The sequence below is a fragment of the Chiloscyllium plagiosum genome, unplaced genomic scaffold, assembly GCF_037043375.1.
Source record: "Chiloscyllium plagiosum isolate Xiang-an unplaced genomic scaffold, Cpla_swu_hap1 HiC_scaffold_5, whole genome shotgun sequence".
Classification (NCBI taxonomy): domain Eukaryota; kingdom Metazoa; phylum Chordata; class Chondrichthyes; order Orectolobiformes; family Hemiscylliidae; genus Chiloscyllium; species Chiloscyllium plagiosum.
In genome coordinates, this window is record NW_028270143.1 from 319,767 (window position 1) to 338,084 (window position 18,318).

General features: G+C 42.5%; 1 protein-coding gene across 3 annotated transcripts in view; it reads right to left on the reverse strand.

Moving 5' to 3' along the window:
• LOC148149855 (uncharacterized) overlaps positions 1-18,318 on the reverse strand; it is a 338,979-nt gene that overhangs the window by 150,201 nt on the left and 170,460 nt on the right. Inside the window, exon 5 of one of the 3 annotated variants that reach the window (XM_087986892.1) lies at positions 5,170-5,317. The exons of the other annotated variants lie outside the window; for them this stretch is intronic. The gene's annotated coding sequence lies outside the window, so the exon portion shown is untranslated. Of the gene's footprint in view, positions 1-5,169; positions 5,318-18,318 lie in introns of those variants that run through there. 3 annotated transcript variants of the gene reach the window in all.

An 18,318-nucleotide genomic window follows, 5' to 3' on the forward strand; every position in this document is an offset into this window, starting at 1 on the left:
TGACCTCCTGCTGGCCCCTCTCCCCAGTGAGAACATTCTGCACCCTCTCTGAGACATCCTTGATCCTGGCACCAGGGAAACAACACACCATTCTGCTTTTTCTCTGCTGGCCACAGAAACATCTATCTGTACCTCTGACTACAGAATCCCCGAACACAATTGATCTCTTGAAAGTCGACGTACCCCTCATTGCATTAGAGCCAGTCTCAATACCAGAAACTTGGCTGTTTGTGCTACATTCCCCTGAGAATCCATCACCCCTACATTTTCCAAAACATCATACCTGTTTGAAATGGGTATATCCAAAAAAGACTCCTGCTCTAGTTGCCTACCTCTCTTACCCTTCCTGGAGTTAACCCATCTATGTGACTGTATCTGAGACTTTCCCCCCTTTCTATAACTGCCATCAATCACATACTGTTGCTGTTGCAAATTCCTCATCGCTTCTATTTGTCTCTCTAACCGATCCACTTGATTTGATAAGATTCGTATCCAACAGCATTTATGGCAGATATAATCCGCAGTAACCCTTAAACTCTCTTTAAACTCCCACATCTGACAAGAAGTACAAATCACTGTAAAAGCCATTTTTCCTCCTTCACAATCTACAGACCCAGAAGATAACACTGTCTTATTCCTCTACAAACACTACCACAGGTTAAATTAATAGCTATGGCTTATATTTTAAGTTTAATCAAGAGACTTATCTCCAAAAACATATAATCAAGAAAGAATCCACTGTACCCACTACTGCAGCCTTTCTCTAGGACAGACTTAAAACAACAATTAACTTATCTGATTCTGTGCTGTGCACTTCGCCCAACAGTTCCTTCAAGATTAGTTGTGAATTTCACTGTTTGTTAATTTTCCCAGATGCACTCCGATGTCCAGTGATACATTAATTCAAACAGCAAAGGCAGTAACTATGCAGGTTCTCTCTCTCTCTCTCTCTCCTGCACTGTCCTCACCATGTGCTTCCTTTGTCTGCTTTTCTTCCTTTTAAATTGCTGTTGTTTTGACTTTTTTTTTCCAAAGTTCCAAAACAATGCAACAGCATATAAAACAGTAATTGCTGCTCCTGAAATTCGAGGAAATCACCTCCAACACCTAAAATACCTCAAAAAAAGGAGCAGCTCTTGCAGCCAGAAATTTTTCCCGTCCTCCATCTTGAATTACCCCTCTCGAATGACTTTGGGATTTACTGAGTCATTGATGTCTCTCAGGGAAGGAAGCCTATTATTGCCAACTGAATAGTCTTTCTGTAACTCCAATCCTACAATGTGTGATTAGCTCAATGTCCCAGGGCAATTAGGAATAAGCAATAAATGCTGTTTTGTCTGTGTGTGATATCCCAAGAACAAAGTTAAATGAAATACTGCTTTTTCAACGTTTAACATGCATGGCTGCTACATGTATATATAGTACCATCCTTTTCCTGTTATTTCTTATCTCTATACACACTCACATTTGTCACATCCTAAATACAAACTATCAGGTGCTTCCAGTTGGCCACATTGCTTCAGTGTTTTGGGTTTTTTTTGTCAAATTAATAAACATCTATTGGAAGATTTCCCCAACAAGAAACTTTCTAACAAGCATCACGAGAAGCAGTAAAGGAAAAGGATTAGGCCATTCAGCCCATCAAGTCTTCTGCCATTTTATACATTCATGGCTAATCCTACACTTTAATGACCTTTACCCACATTATCACCATAACACTTTACACCATTGATAATGAAATGTTTATCAACCTCTAGTTTATATATACTCAAAAACTGAGCTTCCAAAGCCCTCTAGGGTAGAAAATTCATGATCCTTTGAGTAAGAAAACCACTATTCTCAGCTCAGTTCTAAATGCCATTTTTCAAAAGTTATGCCCTTTGGTTTTAGACTATCAAAGCAGGGGAAGCATTGTATCTGTATCTACCCTGTTTATCCCTTGAGGAGATCACTTCTCATTTTTTGAAACTCTAAATTTTTGAGGCCCAGTTTGCCCAATCTTTCTTCATAGGGCAGTCCCATCATCCTGAAAATAAACCCAGTGAAGCTTCATGGCACTCTCTCAATGGCAATCATAGTATGATAAGGAAAGCAAAACTGCACACAAGGTTCCAGATACAGTCTAACCAAGCTCCCGTACAATTGAAGTAAGACTTCACTACTCCTGTACTCAAATTTTCTTGTGATAAAGGCTAATATTCCATTTGTTGTCCTAATAGTTTGCTGTGTCTCCATTTTGACTTACTGATAAGGAGTCTCAAGTCCCTTTGCCCATACACTTTCCAACCTCTCATCATTTAAGGAATGCTCGGCAGGCCTATTCTCCAGCCAAAGTGGATAACTTCACGTTTTATCACATTGGGCTAGAATGTGGCAGATGGAAAACAGTCATTAAATATAAACATTTCTGAAAATATTTTAAATCTTCTTCACAATACACATTTTTGCTTAACTTTTTACCATCTGCAAATTTGGAAATTTTACATTTGATCCCCACATGATTAGATTAGATTTATGTGGAAAACAAGCCCTTTGGCTCAACAAGTCCATACCGACCCTCCGAAGAGCAACCCACCTAGACCCATTCCCCTAGCCTATATTTACCCCTGACTAATGCACCTCTCACTATGGGCAATTTAGCATGGCCAATTTACCTGACCTGCACATCTTTGGATTGTGCGAGGAAACCAGAGCACCTGGAGGAAACCCACACAGACACGGGAAGAATGTGCAAACTCCACACAGACAATCGCTCAAGGCAGGAATCAAAGCCGGGTCCCTGGTAGTACTGAGGTAGCAGTGCTAACCACTGAGCCACTGTGCCGCCCAATCATTAATATATTTTGTAAACAGCTTGGGCCCCAAGTACTCCTTGCATAAGAACTAGGAACAGAAGTAAGCAATTCAGCCCTTTAAGCCTGCTCTGGCTGTACCCCCTCAATAGGCTGCCTGCACAAGAATGCCCCATTTATTCCTACTCTCTGTTTTCTATCTGTTAGCCAATCCCAGAAGGGCTTATGCCCGAAACGTCGATTCTCCTTTGATGCTGCCTGATCTGCTGCGCTTTTCCAGCAACACATTTTTAAGCTCAAATCCTCAATTTATACCAATACATTTACCTCGTTTGTCTGGTACTTTAATTTTATTCATCAACCCCTGTGAGGGACCTTATCAAAAGCTTCTGAAAATCTAAATAAACAATATCTATCAACTCCTTTTATCAATCTTGTTCATAACATCCTCAAAAAATTTCATTAAGTATATTATCATGTAAGCACTATCACAAGTGCTTTCATTCAGTTCGCCTTCTATTTCTTGTTTCTATCACCTGAGCTGCAGCAAATAGTTAGCACCTCAAAGGATACTGCATCAATCAGTTTATCTCAAAACGCCACCATGGATACGTCAACTTAGGAATATTTAGGCAGTGTATCAGTGGGAAGAAACATGTTGTGATTTGTGTGCTATTAAAGTCAGCCAGTCACTGGGCCAGCTCATATTCTTCCCTCAGCTATTGAGTTAAGAGGCTTGGACCTCATTATATCTGAATGTAAAACAAGGTTGCTATGTGAACACAGTTATATACACTATTTTAACACAATAGAAAAACTTGGCAGATGCTCTTGTTAATACTTTCCAAAAGCGAATATGTTGTGCAAACTGATTAGTTAGACTGACGCATGAATAATGGCAGTTCCTCAAGAGAGATTATAAATAGGTGTGACTAAAGGAAAAGGAGTGTGTGAGGTGCAAATTCAGTTCTTAGTAGTCACTGGTCTACAGCAAAGATGTACAGAGACCATTTTGTGAAGAAAAAGGAAAGACATAATAAACTCTTTTTTTGTTTCTTTCGTGTGATGTGTTTGTCACTGACAAAGTTCGTATTTATGCTGATTCCTAAATAACAGTTATGAGTTAACCATATTGCTGTAGATCTGGAGTCATTGTAGATAGCCTGGGCAAGGATGGCAGATGTTCTTCAGGGAATGCAAATAGTGAACCACATGGGTATTTAAATTAATCAATAATGGTTACATGGTCACCATTCGACTACCATTTTAATTCCAGATTTTTTTAATGAGTTCAATGTTTAACCATCTACACAATGGGATTCAAACCCATTATCCCAGAACATTAGCCTGCTCTTCTGGATGACTACCCTAATGACTTGATTTGTTTGAAATGCTCTGCATTGTAGTGTTCCTGTATATCTTTCCTAAGGACCATGTAATTGATCCTTTGTGCTCTCTAGGGTCCAAATCACACTTTCTGAAAAATGTGACACAAACCCTCAAGTTATTGGACTTACAAAATCCAATTCAAAATATTTCATTGTTAATGATAGGCCTGTTAAATAGCTTTTGCGTATTCAAAATTTCTACTCCTGCATTGAAAAGGACAGGAAATGGAAATAATTTTACATGCTAGGTGTAAACAGAGATTGGGGTTTTGAATACAAAAGTCAGCTCTTCTACATTTTTTGATTATTGCCTTGAATCACTGCTCTTATAAGGCTTACTTTTTATTGTATTTATAAAGCTCATAATAAGTCACTAATATTTTATGTCATTATTTACACTCTAATATTCCAGTAAATTGGTCCATTTGTTTAATGAACTTATTTCCAAGATAGATTTGATTTTGTTACAGGCACTCTGGTATGATTTTAGTAATTGAAATTTAATTGAAAAGAAACTTTGTAAAACATCAGCACCTTCAACTGCTCATTCATACAATTATGAAATGGCAGGTTTACCATTTTAATTATCATTTTAATTATCCCTTCAGAGCTTTGATGATTAAGCATCATGCTGTGAAGTGAATATGACAAACCTGGATGCAAGCAGAAAAACAACTGGATCAGAACGCTAATAGATTTTAATGCAACTTCAGCATCAACCTCAGAAGAATTACATTATGATGTTTTAACTCAATTCTCAATGTCATCCTAAATATAGCTTTTGCTATTAATACTTAAGTGTTGATAAAATGTTACTTAAAGGTGTAATATCAATGCATGCAGATACACCTGTACATACATGTTTTTAAAATATTTATATATAAATTGAAATCACCTAATAACATATGATTGTAATGCTCTAAGATTGTATCAAGCCTCTAATATTGGTAATTGTGCAACTCTTTCAATGCAGGAGTTGAAATTTTGAATACAGTTGACTGGTGCAGTAGATTGCAGCAAAATGAAGGCATCATAACTGCTGCCAGGATACCAGACTCTGGCCGACATGTTATGCTCTTTATAATGGTTCACCAGTTGGTCATTGAAGGAATGGAATTCTTTTCAGTTCTCGACCATCTGCAATGATATGCAACACCCATAAAGCAAAGAGTTTGCAATCACTACCAATCAACCTGTAATCCCTGTGAAACTCTGTGCTCACTTAACCTAGAGTGCAGGCAGAGGAGATTCGACCCAAAGAGTCTGCACCAAATCTCCAAAGAACATCCCATCCAGACACATCCCTCACACTATCTCCATAAGCCCGCCATTTCCCATGGTCAATCCACCTAGCCTGCACAACTTTGAATTGTGAGAGGAAACCGAAGCACCCACACAGTCACCCAAGGCTGGAGTCGAACACTGGTCTCTGTCACTGTGAGGCAGCAGTGCTAACTACTGTGCCGCAGTCTCTCTTTGGAGCGTGAGAGAAAAAAAACTCCATTCAGTAGTCTGAGAATACAAAGTCCCGGTGACCTCTTAACCCAAAAATGGATGGTAAACTGGGAAATGTGGCAAATGTCAGCTGCTCCAGCCTGGAAAGAGCAAGAGACAGAAACATTCATGGCCACAGCCAACTTCACTGGCAGAGCACACCCAGCTCCAAGGCAACATTAAGTGTAAAGTACCAAGTTACCAAGTTATTGTGACCTGGAGCAAACTGATTTCCTTATTTATGTTGAGAGTTGCATTTGCAGCCCATGGCAGTATTTCTTTTAACGTTTGGTTGCAATTTAGTCCACTCTCCTAATATATAGGCACCCCTGTTGGGGGGGAGCAGGCAATTCAGAGGGTCTCCTCGTGGGCCTGCTTCTGAGAAGGAACTTGCAGAAGGCACAACAGAAGCCTTCAGAAACCAATGGACACTGCAGGGACTGAGGTTCATCGTTATCCCAGATAATATCATTGAGATTTGAGTTCAGTAAGTTTTTGTTTTAATTTTACAAAGTTTAGTTAAACATTTGATTTTGTTTCTGTCACAGCACCTCTGGTGCTGAGGAAGCTGATAGGTCTCAAGGTGGATAAATCACCCGGGACTATATCACAGAGTTCTGAAGGAGGTAGCTGAGGAGATTGTAGAGGAATTGGTGGTGATCTTTCAGGAATCTCTGGAATCAGGGAGGGCACCAGAGAACTGGAAAATAGTTAATATAACACCCTGTTTAAGAAGGAAGGGCAACAGAAGACTGGAAGTTATAAGCCAAGTTAGTCTGACCTCGGTCATTGTTAAAATTTTAAGAGTCCATTATTAAGGATGAGATTGCAGAATACTTGGATGCGCAAGGTAAAATGGGGCAGAGTCAGCATGGCTTCATCAAGGGGAGGTCATGCCTGATAAATCTGTTGGAATTCTTTGATGAGGTAACGAGCAAGTTAGACAAAATACAAAAGAGCAAGTTATACAAAGTATAGCCAGTAGATGTGACTCATTTGAATTTCCAAAAAGCCTTTGATGAGGTGCCACACAGGAGACCACTAAATAAAATAAGAGCCCATAGTATTAGGGGCAAGGTCTAAGCATGTAAAGATGATTGCTGCCTGGGAAAAGGTAAAGAGATTGGGTAAAGATGTATTTTTCAGGATGGCAGCCAGTGACTAGTAGAGTTCTGCAAGGGTCCATGTGTGGATCACAACAATTGATGTTATATGTTAATGATCTGCATGAAGGAACTGAGGGCATTGTTATTAAATTTACAGATGACACAAAGATAAGTATAAGTATAGGTAATATTGAGGAAACAAGGAGGCTTCAGAAGGACTGAGATGGACTAGAAGTGTGGGCAAAGAAGTACATGGAATACAATGTAGGAAATGTAAGGTTATGCACATTGGTGTGAAGAACAGAAGGCATAAACTATTTTTTCAAGAGGGAAAAGCTTCAGAAATCTGAAGCACAAAGGAACTTGGGATCCTCGTTCGAGATTCTCTAAAGGTTAAACTGTAGGTTCAGTTGGCAGTTAGGAAGGCAAATGCAATGTTAGCATTGGTTTCAAGAACACTAGAATACAAGTGCAGGGATGCACTGCTGAGGCTGCATAAGGCTCTGGTCAGATGGCATTTGGAACATTGTGAACAGTTTTGGGGTTCATGCCTAAGGATAGATATGCTGGCAATGGAGGCCATCCAGAGGTTTAGAAGAATGACCCTGGGATGAAGGTCCTCTGATATGAGGAGCAGTTGAGAACTCTGGGTTTCTTTTCATTCATTTGTGGGATGTGGGCATCACTTGCTGGCCTGCATTAATTGCCTGTCCCTAGCTGCCTTTGAGAAGGTGGTGATGAGCTGCCTTCTTGAACCGCTGCAGTCTACCTGCTGTTGGGTGACCCACAATGCCATTAGGGAGGGAATTCCAGGATATTGATTCAGTTATAGTGAAGGAACAGCAATATATTTCCAAGTCAGGGGGCTGAGTAGCTTGGAGGGGAACTTTAAGGTGGTGGTGTTACCATGAATCCATTGTCTTTACCTTTCTAGTTGAAAGGCGCTGCCTGAGGATCTTTGGTGAATTTCTGCAGTACATCTTTTAGAAGGTACACAATGCTGGTACTGAGCGTTGGTGGTGGAGGGAGTGGATGCTTGTGAATGTAATGACAATATGTTTGCTGCTTGTTCTGGATGGTATCAAGCTTCTTAGGTGCTGTTGCAGCTGTACCCACCCAGGCAAGTGGGGAGTATACCATCACACCCCCGACTTGTGCTTTGCAGATGCTGGACAGGATTGGAAAGTCAGGAGGTGAGCTGCATGGAGTATTCCTAGCCTCTGACCTGTTCCTGTAGCCGTTGTGTTTATTCTGATTAATGGTAACCCCAAGGATTTTGATAGTGAGGGATTCAGTTATGGTGACGCCATTGAATGTCAAGAGGCGGTGGTTAGATTGTTTCTTATTAGTGATGGTCCTATCCTGGCATTTGTGTGACACAAATGTTACTTATCACTTGTCAGCCCAAGCCTGGATATTGTCCAGGTCTTGGTGCATTTGACTGCTTCAGTATCTGAGAAGTCATGAATGGTGCTGAACATTGTGTAAACACCAGTGAACATCTCCACTTCTGACCTTATGATGGAGGGAACATCCATGAGGACTGCAGATGCTGAAGATCAGAGTCAAGAGTGTGGCGCTGGAAAAGCACAGCAGGTCAGGCAGCATCCAAGGAACAGGAGAATCTATATTTCAGGAATAAACCCTTCTTGAATGTTAGAACTGTGCCCTAAGAAACTCCTGCAGAGATATCCTGGAGCTGAGCTGAGGACCTCCCATAACCACGATCATCTTCCTATGTTCAGGGTATGACTCCAACCAGTGGAGAGTTTGCCCCCTGACACCCACTGATTTCAGTTTTGCTGGGGCTCCTTGATGCCACATTCATTGAATGCAGCCTTGATGTCAAGGGTTGTCACTTTCACCTCATTTGTACTTGATGGAGTTTAGAAAGAGGGTCTGATTGAAACTTAAGGATACTGAGAGGCCTGGACAGAGTGCATATTGAAAAGGTATTTCTACTAGTAGGTCAGACTAGGACCCAAGAGCACAGCCTCAGAGTGAAGGGACGACATTGTTGAACTGAGATGAGCAAGAATTTCTTCAGACAGAGGTGAGTTAATCTGTGGAAATCATTGCCGCTGAGGGCTATGGAGGCAAAGTCATTGAGTGTATTTAAGACAGAAGTAGATAGGATCTTGATTAGTAAGGGAATCAAGGGTTATGGAGAGAAGGCAGGAGAATGCGGTTGAGAAACATATCAGCTATGATTGAATGCTGGAGCAGATTTGATGGGTTGAATGGCCTAATTCTGCCCCTTTATCTTATGGTCTTATAGTCTTCCGATGTTAAAGTTGTCGGCATGGATGGGTTGGACCGAAGGGTCTGGTTCCATGCTGTAAATCTCTATGACTCTATGACTCTAAGAGAATAAAAACACTTTTCCATAATGAGGTTCAGTAAGAGAAAGCAATGAGACAACCTGGCCAGGTAATGTTTGCTGCTGAGTGTTTCTGCATGTACTCCTCCTCTTTCTAGCAGCTCTGTGGCACCTCCCCTTGTTCTCTCTATCACATTATGATCCAAAGTAGATACAAACTACTGCACCAATATCTGGGAACAAGTGGTCTGCACAGAATCATTGATGTTAGGACAAAATTTTCACGATGCTTTATCATTGCTGGTACGTGGCAGCAACTTAAAGAACAACTGTGGAAGCCAATCTTAGCATGAACCAATAGAAATCAGTTAGCTGCTGCAGAACACAAAAGGCATTAGTTAGAGCAATGTGTTACAAATGGTAGCATTGGCATTGCATCAGTGTTACACACTGACTATAAAATATAATTTGCCTACTTTGCAGGTGCATATTCTCTGTGTGCACACATGCTCATCAAAACTATGTCTGGTGCAACCAAAACCAAAAATATCTTCAAATATGCTACTTTGAAGGCAAAGCAGCAGTAAAAGACAGAATGCATCTAACATTTGCTGCTATAGAGATGAAAATGAAATAGGAGTAGCAAGCTGTGGCTCAGTTGGCAGCGCTGTCACCTCTGAATTAGAAGGTTATGGATTCAAGTTGCAGTTCAGAACGTGAGTACAGAAATCATGTCTCCAACTTCCCTCTAAACTGTACAAGTCACTAGGAATCTCCGCACATTTTGATCAGCGTGCTGATACACAGCTTCCACTTACTTGGACGTTTGCACAGGAGCAAAAATAATTACAAGGAACGTTGCTGACACCCCTGAACGTATTGAAAGATGGGGTGCACTGTCAGAAGTATCCTGCCTCGGCATTCAAAGGCCGGGGAGAAATTCAGCAATTCTACTGTCTATAAATGCCTCGCTTCCCTGTGCCCCCTCTTCTCTTATCAAGAAACCCACTCCACTCTACCACCCCACTTCCACATCACCTCTCTGCTGAGACACACTCTATACTGACCACTTTCTGGAATCTAGGGATTGCTTGTTGTCCCCACCCTGGCCACTGCTGCTCCTAATGTTACTGGGACAACAGAATTACCAGTCAACCTGACTGGCCACAGCTCTCTGAAGCATGACAGCCAAGTAAGTGAGCAGCAGAAGGCCCAGCTCCAACTAATTAACCTCAGTGTTAAATGGCTCCGGGGCTGCTATAATCAGCAAGAAATTCTGCCCACATAGTACAAAAACAAGGAAATGATGATGAACCTTTCTAAAAGTGGTTCAGCCCCAACTAGAAAATTTTGTCTAATTCCATGAACCATATTTCAGGAAGGATACTTGCAGCAAGCACCCTATCTCTCCAATGCCATTTTTCAGTCTTTGTCTTTCACAGCTACCTTCAGCATCAAGTGCAGCCAGAATGCAACTCACTTTTAAAAGATGAAGCTGGCTTGAAGTGATGATACAAACTAGTGCTCCCCTGCAGAGATTTTCAGCCGCTCAACAGTATGTTTAGTGCTGACTGCAAACAGCTCCCAAGCAAATGAGCATACCCCACAAAATCTGCATGCTGTCTACTTCAGAGCCAACAGTTAAGGGTCAATTACACATGTTGATCCCACAGCCAGTTTAGGATCTTATCCATGTGCCTTTAAGTTGAGTATAGTTTTAATTAATGAATGTACAGTGAGTTGAATCACAATTGTTAGATATACATTAATAAAGTGAAGTAAGCAGTATGATAAAGTTATCCAACCTATTTTCTATATCAATATCTGGACAACTATGTATCTGTCAACTGATATCACTAAAACACCTGATCATTATCTCATTGCTATTCATGAGCCTTTCTGTGCACAAATTGGGTTTCTCTAGAATATAATGGAGACAACACTTCAACCATACTGTGTTAAATATAGAGTGCTTTGAAACATTCTGAAGTTATGAAAAGTGCAAGATGAATGCAAACTTTTGCAGGACATTTTTTAAACCATTCACCATTCTTTGTGTAACATATGCTAAATATTCAAGACAGTTAATAATTATATGGTCAACGTGTATGAAGCAATATATGATAGTAAACTGTATAATTTCTTAAAGCTCCATCATTTTAATTAAAATATGTTCACCAAAGCATGAAATTAAAAAACATTGTATCACACTCCCCCATATTTTCCCTTCATTTACATTAAAGTTTGCTCAATACTTTTCGGAAAAGTAAATCAAGTTTATCAGCCAGTTCTTTTTCATGCTAAACAGCTGCTGAGGATATTTATCCTTTTGTTGTTTCCATGGTTTCCCAATTTTAGTCAGCCAGTATAGAATCTGGTGGGTGTGTGATCTCTTTGTCCTTAAGAGGGTCTGGAAAGCTAAGACAATTTTCCGCAGTCCTATGCATTATTTAAGTGCTCTTTATAAACTTTCATCAACTCAAGTTTGGAAACAGGTCACTTGTCTCAATTGAGCGTCATGGAAGCAAAATAAGTAATACATGAACAGTGGGGAAGAAGAAAGCCACCTTTTGCTAGATCATCAGTGAATGTGGTAACGGAAGGATATGAGTGGAGGAAGTGGTTAAAGTGACTGCTGCAGAACCTAAAAATCCCCTTCAACAATCAGAGGTCAGTGCAACTGTTTACTTAGAGTCAAAGTTTCAAAAGACCCAAAGCACAATGATGTTTATATTTAATCAGTTCACTTGAATAATATTTACACAACTCCTCTATATCAGGTTCTGCTGTGGTTATAGGCATTCAATATCTTGCTGCAGACATTAAGCTTTAACAAATAATTTAATGATCATTGTGCCTTTCAGGCATTTAAAACTTTGATTTATTTTTCTTTTAACTGCTGTTTTCTCTTACTCTATTTGTGCCCGATTTCGCAGGCTACTGAGGTTCTCCACTTTGTTTCATTCTTCTTTGATGTATTTATATATTTGTTTCATTTGTTTCGCTAATAATTACGAGATATCAAATGGAGAGAAAGAAGTTGGCTGATCATGAAGGAACAATGAAATTAGCATCATTTAGCAGAAACAGCTAGTATCAACAACGGTGTGAAATTTTGCACTGTGCAATTAAATCCAGAGAAGCAATAACATCTGTGGAAAGGAATCAGTCAATGAGTTAAAGAGGTTGCTGAGCATGTAGCCCTCGGGATGGGCTGAGCACATAAAATTTAAGAGTAAGAGACTAGCCAATAAAGATAATCAGATGAGTCTCTTTTACACTGGTGTTTATTTAGTTCTGATCCTGTAAAACAGGTTCTGGCTTCAGCTTCCACACTTGTGTTGCTAAATCAGTATGTCTTCTCCTGATAGAAGAATAACAGAGCTCATGTTTTATGAGTCTGATATTCTGCATCAAAATTAGTAGTACAGGTAGTTCTGGGATAATGCATGTTTCAGCAGTACAATTTGGCTCTAACGTCACTGAAGAATTAGGGAACGGTATTTTGGAGAACGCTCACCCCCGTTGGCAATGGCACAATTGCAAAAGGGATCGGTTTGCACGCTTTGTTCTGTGCATGCAGCAATGTCTGTGCCAAAGTTTCTGCGCTGTTCTGTCAGCGCTGGTCTTTGTGCCACCCTGCGCATGTGTGATATCAACGCTGGTCTTTGTGCCACCCTGCGCATGTGTGATATCAACGCTGGTCTTTGTGCCACCCTGCGCATGTGTGATGTCAGCGCTGGTCTTCATGCCACACTGTGCATGCTCAATGTCAGCACTGGTCTTCATGCCACCCTGCGCATGCGCAATGTCTGCGCTGGTCTTCATGCCACCCTGCGCATGCGCAATGTCAGCGCTGGTCTTCGTGCCACCCTGCGCATGCGCCATGTCTGCGTTGGTCTTCATGCCACCCTGCGCATGTGCGATGTTAGCGCTGGTCTTCGTGCCACCCTGCGCATGCTCAATGTCAGCACTGGTCTTCATGCCACCCTGTGCATGCTCAATGTCAGCGCTGGTCTTCATGCCACCCTGTGCATGTGCGATGTCAGCACTGGTCTTCATGCCACCCTGTGCATGCTCAATGTCAGCGCTGATCTTCGTGCCACCCTGCGCATGTGCGATGTCTGCGCTGGTCTTCATGCCACCCTGCGCATGTGCGATGTCTGCGCTGGTCTTCGTGCCACCCTGTGCATGCTCAATGTCAGCGCTGGTCTTCATGCCACCCTGTGCATGCTCAATGTCAGCGCTGGTCTTCATGCCACCCTGTGCATGTGCGATGTCAGCGCTGGTCTTCGTGTCACTGTGCATGTGCGATGTCAGCGCTGGTCTTCATGCCACCCTGTGCATGCGCAATGTCTGCGCTGGTCTTCATGCCACCCTGTGCATGTGCGATGTCAGCGCTGGTCTTCGTGCCGCCCTGCGCATCCGCAATGTCAGCGCTGGTCTTCGTGCCACCCTGCGCATGCGCAATGTCAGCGCTGGTCTTCATGTCACCCTGTGCATGCTCAATGTCAGCGCTGGTCTTCATGTCACCCTGTGCATGTGCGATGTCAGCGCTGGTCTTCATGTCACCCTGTGCATGTGCGATGTCAGCGCTGATCTTCGTGCCACCCTGCGCATGTGCGATGTCTGCGCTGGTCTTCATGCCGCCCTGCGCATGTGCGATGTCAGCGCTGGTCTTCGTGCCACCCTGCGCATGCGCGATGTCAGCGCTGGTCTTCGTGCCACCCTGCGCATGTGCGATGTCTGCGCTGGTCTTCGTGCCACCCTGCGCATGCGCGATGTCAGCGCTGGTCTTCGTGCCACCCTGCGCATGCGCGATGTCAGCGCTGGTCTTCATGCCACCCTGCGCATGTGCGATGTCTGCGCTGGTCTTCATGCCACCCTGCGCATGCACGATGTCAGCGCTGGTCTTCGTGCCACCCTGCGCATGCGCGATGTCAGCGCTGGTCTTCGTGTCACTGTGCATGTGTGATGTCAGCACTGGTCTTCATGCCACCCTGTGCATGCTCAATGTCAGCGCTGGTCTTCATGCCACCCTGCGCATGCGCAATGTCAGCGCTGGTCTTCATGCCACCCTGCGCATGCGCAATGTCAGCGCTGGTCTTCGTGCCAGCCTGCGCATGCGCAATGTCAGCGCTGGTCTTCGTGCCACCCTGCGCATGCGCGATGTCATCGCTGGTCTTCGTGCCACCCTGCGCATGCTCAATGTCAGCGCTGGTCTTCATGCCACCCTGTGCATGTGCGATGTCAGCGCTGGTCTTCGTGCCACCCTGCGCATGCGCAATGTCAGCGCTGATCTTCATGCCACCCTGTGCATGCGCAATGTCAGCGCTGGTCGTCATGCCACCCTGTGCATGCTCAATGTCAGCGCTGGTCTTCATGCCACCCTGTGCATGCTCAATGTCAGCGCTGGTCTTCATGCCACCCTGCGCATGCGCAATGTCAGCGCTGGTCTTCATGCCACCCTGTACATGCGCAATGTCAGCGCTGGTCTTCGTGCCACCCTGTGCATGCTCAATGTCAGCGCTGGTCTTCGTGCCGCCCTGCACATGCGCAATGTCAGCGCTGGTCTTCGTGCCGCCCTGCACATGCTTAATATCAGCGCCAGTGTTCATGTGCCGGTCTGCTCATGTGCGATGACAGAGCCACTTTCTGTGAGGGGTACTGTACAGAGAGCAGCTTTCCTACATTTTCTAAATGTACTGTGTTAAACTTTTATTTTTGTTTTGTTAGTAAATATGATTTCAACCTTCATTCAGGCTATGCTTTGTGTTAGACTTTTGGGTGATTTTTGAGTGATCGCAAGTGATATTTTTTGTTGGTCATCCCCTAATCCCACTTTTTCCGTAGGCTTTATTATTTCTATTAAGCAATTTTTTATACAGCGAGGTTTCACTGGAACGCAACTATGGCATTATAGGAGAACCAACTGTATAGTTAGAGGGAGCCGTCTTAATTCATACTTTCCCACAATCCAAATTGAACAATTTCAAAGTAAAAGCACTTTCATAGAGATCAGAGTTGGAGCATAGAGGGTCCCAGGCAAAGTGAATCCATAACTAGGGAAGAGGTGTTGTGGAAGAAAGGTTACGTTTAGACTGCTAACTGTCAAAAGAATTGGTTTTGAGAAAATGCATTGTAGTAGAAGTTGGGTAATTGCATGTGGGAGAAAATAATTAAGAGATAATGTTGATAGAATTAGATGAATTAGAATGAGAGGAGGCTTATGAGCTGTATAAATGCAGCATAGGCCAGTCCTGGTTCAGTGTTGTAAATGGGGTGTAATTCTATGTGAGAGATCCAATTGACTATTACAATCTGTGTACTGCACATTCATGGATTATAAACCAAGTTGTTGGTTTAGAGCTGTAAAGTCTTCCTTTGGACCAGCTTTTGGGCAAAAGAAGAATCACAGATAATATTCCAAAAGCTAGTAAGGGTTTTCTGTTACAAATATCATGATTGCTTAAATGAATATTGGATTAAAAAGAATCTGGACCAGAGGGGATGTGGGGTTTGTTTATTAGAATGACACTGAGAAAAAACTGAATTTTATCTCAGCAGGATACCTGAAATGAATGGATGATATTACAAGGACAGGCTGCACTTATGATGACTGGAGTATAGAAGAATGAGGGGTGACTTGTTGGAAGAGTATAAGATCGTGAATGATGTTGACAGGGTGGGTGTTGAAAGGAATTAAGACCAAGAGCAACTCAGCATTGCCTAGTGCTGGTCAGAGATGTGTCATGGTTTGTCTGGTTCAATTACTATGGACCTGCTTAGCAAACCTCTTAGTTGTATTAGACTGCTACAGAAGAGAAATAAAACCAGAAAGACCTCCTGGCATAGATTATAGACACCAGAAAAAACAAAGGCAAACTCATTCGTCGACCCTGCAAAGTCCTTCTCACAGATATGTGGGTGGAACTTATGCTGGTGTTAGGAGCACTGTCCCATAACCTGGTCAAATAACAGCCTGACAAAATCAATAGATGTCAAGCTGAAAACTAGACAAAGGGTTTCGGCCCAAAATGTTGACTTTCCTGTACCCTGGATGCTGTCTGACCTGTTGTACTCTTCCAGCTTCACATCAATTGACTCTGACTTCCAGCATCTGCAGTCCTTACAGTCTCCTAGCCTGACTGTCTCCTTTACTGTCTCCTATTGAGTGCCACAATCATCTTCCCTGTTCCATCTTCCCTGGGGAGTGCTGGGAGACTTCACTGGAGTTGACCTTCACTGGAGACTACTTGTTGATTATCACCTTCTACCTCCAGCTGATGAATCAGTGCTCTTCCGTGTTGAAAACAAATCGGAAGAAATATTGAGGATGGCAAAGCTACAAAATGCAGGTCAGTTGGGGGAACTTCAATGTCCAGCGCCAAGACTGGCCCAGCAGCACAACTAACTGATCAAGTTGGCCAAGTCCTGAAGAACATGTAATATGCTAGTCTAGACATTTTAAGAAATTAATTCTATGCTATATAGATGACACTGACTCAGCCAGCATTTATTGCATATCTATAATTCCTTATTTTCTGGTGCAAATAATGATGGAACTGAAATGAAGGAAAAGTCTAGTAGCCTTGTCATCACTAATCTATTGGTGGATGAGTGCATAATCATATTGGTAGGAGTAACCAACATACAGTCCTTCTGATGAGAAAGCCCTGTGTTCACACTGAGAATACCCTCCAGCATGTTAAATGGGACAGATACAGAATTGATCTAGCAGCTTTAATCTAGACCCTCATAAGGTGCTAAGAGCTATCAGGAGCAGCAGGATTATATTCAATTAGAATCTATAATCTCATGGACCGCCATCTCTTTATGATAAGCAATCAATATTTCTTCTTTTATACTTTGTCCCAAGTCACAGTTAGTTAGGTGGCCAGTTGCCCATTCCACAAGTGACATCTTTCGCCCAATTTCCCTCATCTCCACCCAAACTGATTCCACATCCTGATCTTCTCATCCAGGAACACCTCAAATGATTACACAACTGCAAGCCTGATTAACAGTGCTCTCTCTTCATTTTTACCTAGCTTTATATTTTTCTTGAATGTCATAGAATCCTCAATATTTGGAACCTACTCCCTGTCATTCTGAAGTCATGTTTCCATAATGGCGATAAGATCATAGTTATGTGCTTCAAAGCACTCTATCAATTAATGTTTTTATTATGAATTCTACTTGTTTGAGATATAATCCCTTCAATTTTGTCTTTTTGCTATCTTTGTAACATCTCATCTTGCTTGTTGGTGTATTCCTTAGTTTTTCTTCCTTCTGGGCGGAAGTGGGTACTGCAGATGCTGGAGATCAGAGTCAAGATTAGAGTGGTGCTGGAAAAGCACAGCAGGTCAGGCAGCATCCGAGAAGCAGGAAAATCGACGTTTCAGGCAAAAGCCCTTCATCATTCCTGCTCCTCAGATGCTGCCTGACCTGCTGTGCTTTTCCAGCACCTCTCTAACCTTTTCTTCCTTCTGCCCATTTCTGCCATTCTCGTATCCTCATCTCCCACGACTATTTTTGTTTAGTACTTTGTACATATGCCACATCTTTCCACATTTGAACTCTTGCTCTTCACTGTTTAGTTTAAAACCTCCTTGCCTTCCTTGGTTATGCAGTTTGCAAGAACTCCTGTCCCAGCATTGTTCAGATTGTCCTGCGCCCACAGTTCAGGTCCTGTGTTTCCCACACTGGTGTAAGTGACCCAGGAATCAGAACATACATCTCCCACACCAGCCTTTGAGCCATGTATTCATCTTTCTAATTTTATGTACCCTATCCTAATTTGTATGCAACTCAGGTAACAATCCAAAGATTATAATCTTTGAGGTCCTGCTTTTCAAATTAGTGCCTAGCTCTTTATACCGTCAATGCAGAAACTCTTGCCCAGAGTCATAGAGTTGTACAGCATGGCAGTAGACCCTTCGGTCCAACTTGTCTATGCTAGCTATGCTATCCAAAATTAATCTAGTCCCAGTTGCCAGCAATTGGCCCATATCGGTCTAAACCCTTCCTATTCATATAGCCATTCAGATGCCTCTTATATGTTGTCATTGTTCCAGCCTCCATAACCTCCTCTGGTAGCTCATTCCATACATGCACCAGTCTCTATGTGAAAACGTAGTCCCTGAGGTCCCCTTTAAGTCTTTCTCCTCTAGTTTTGGAATCCCCTCACCCCAGGGAAAAAGACTTGTCTTTCTACC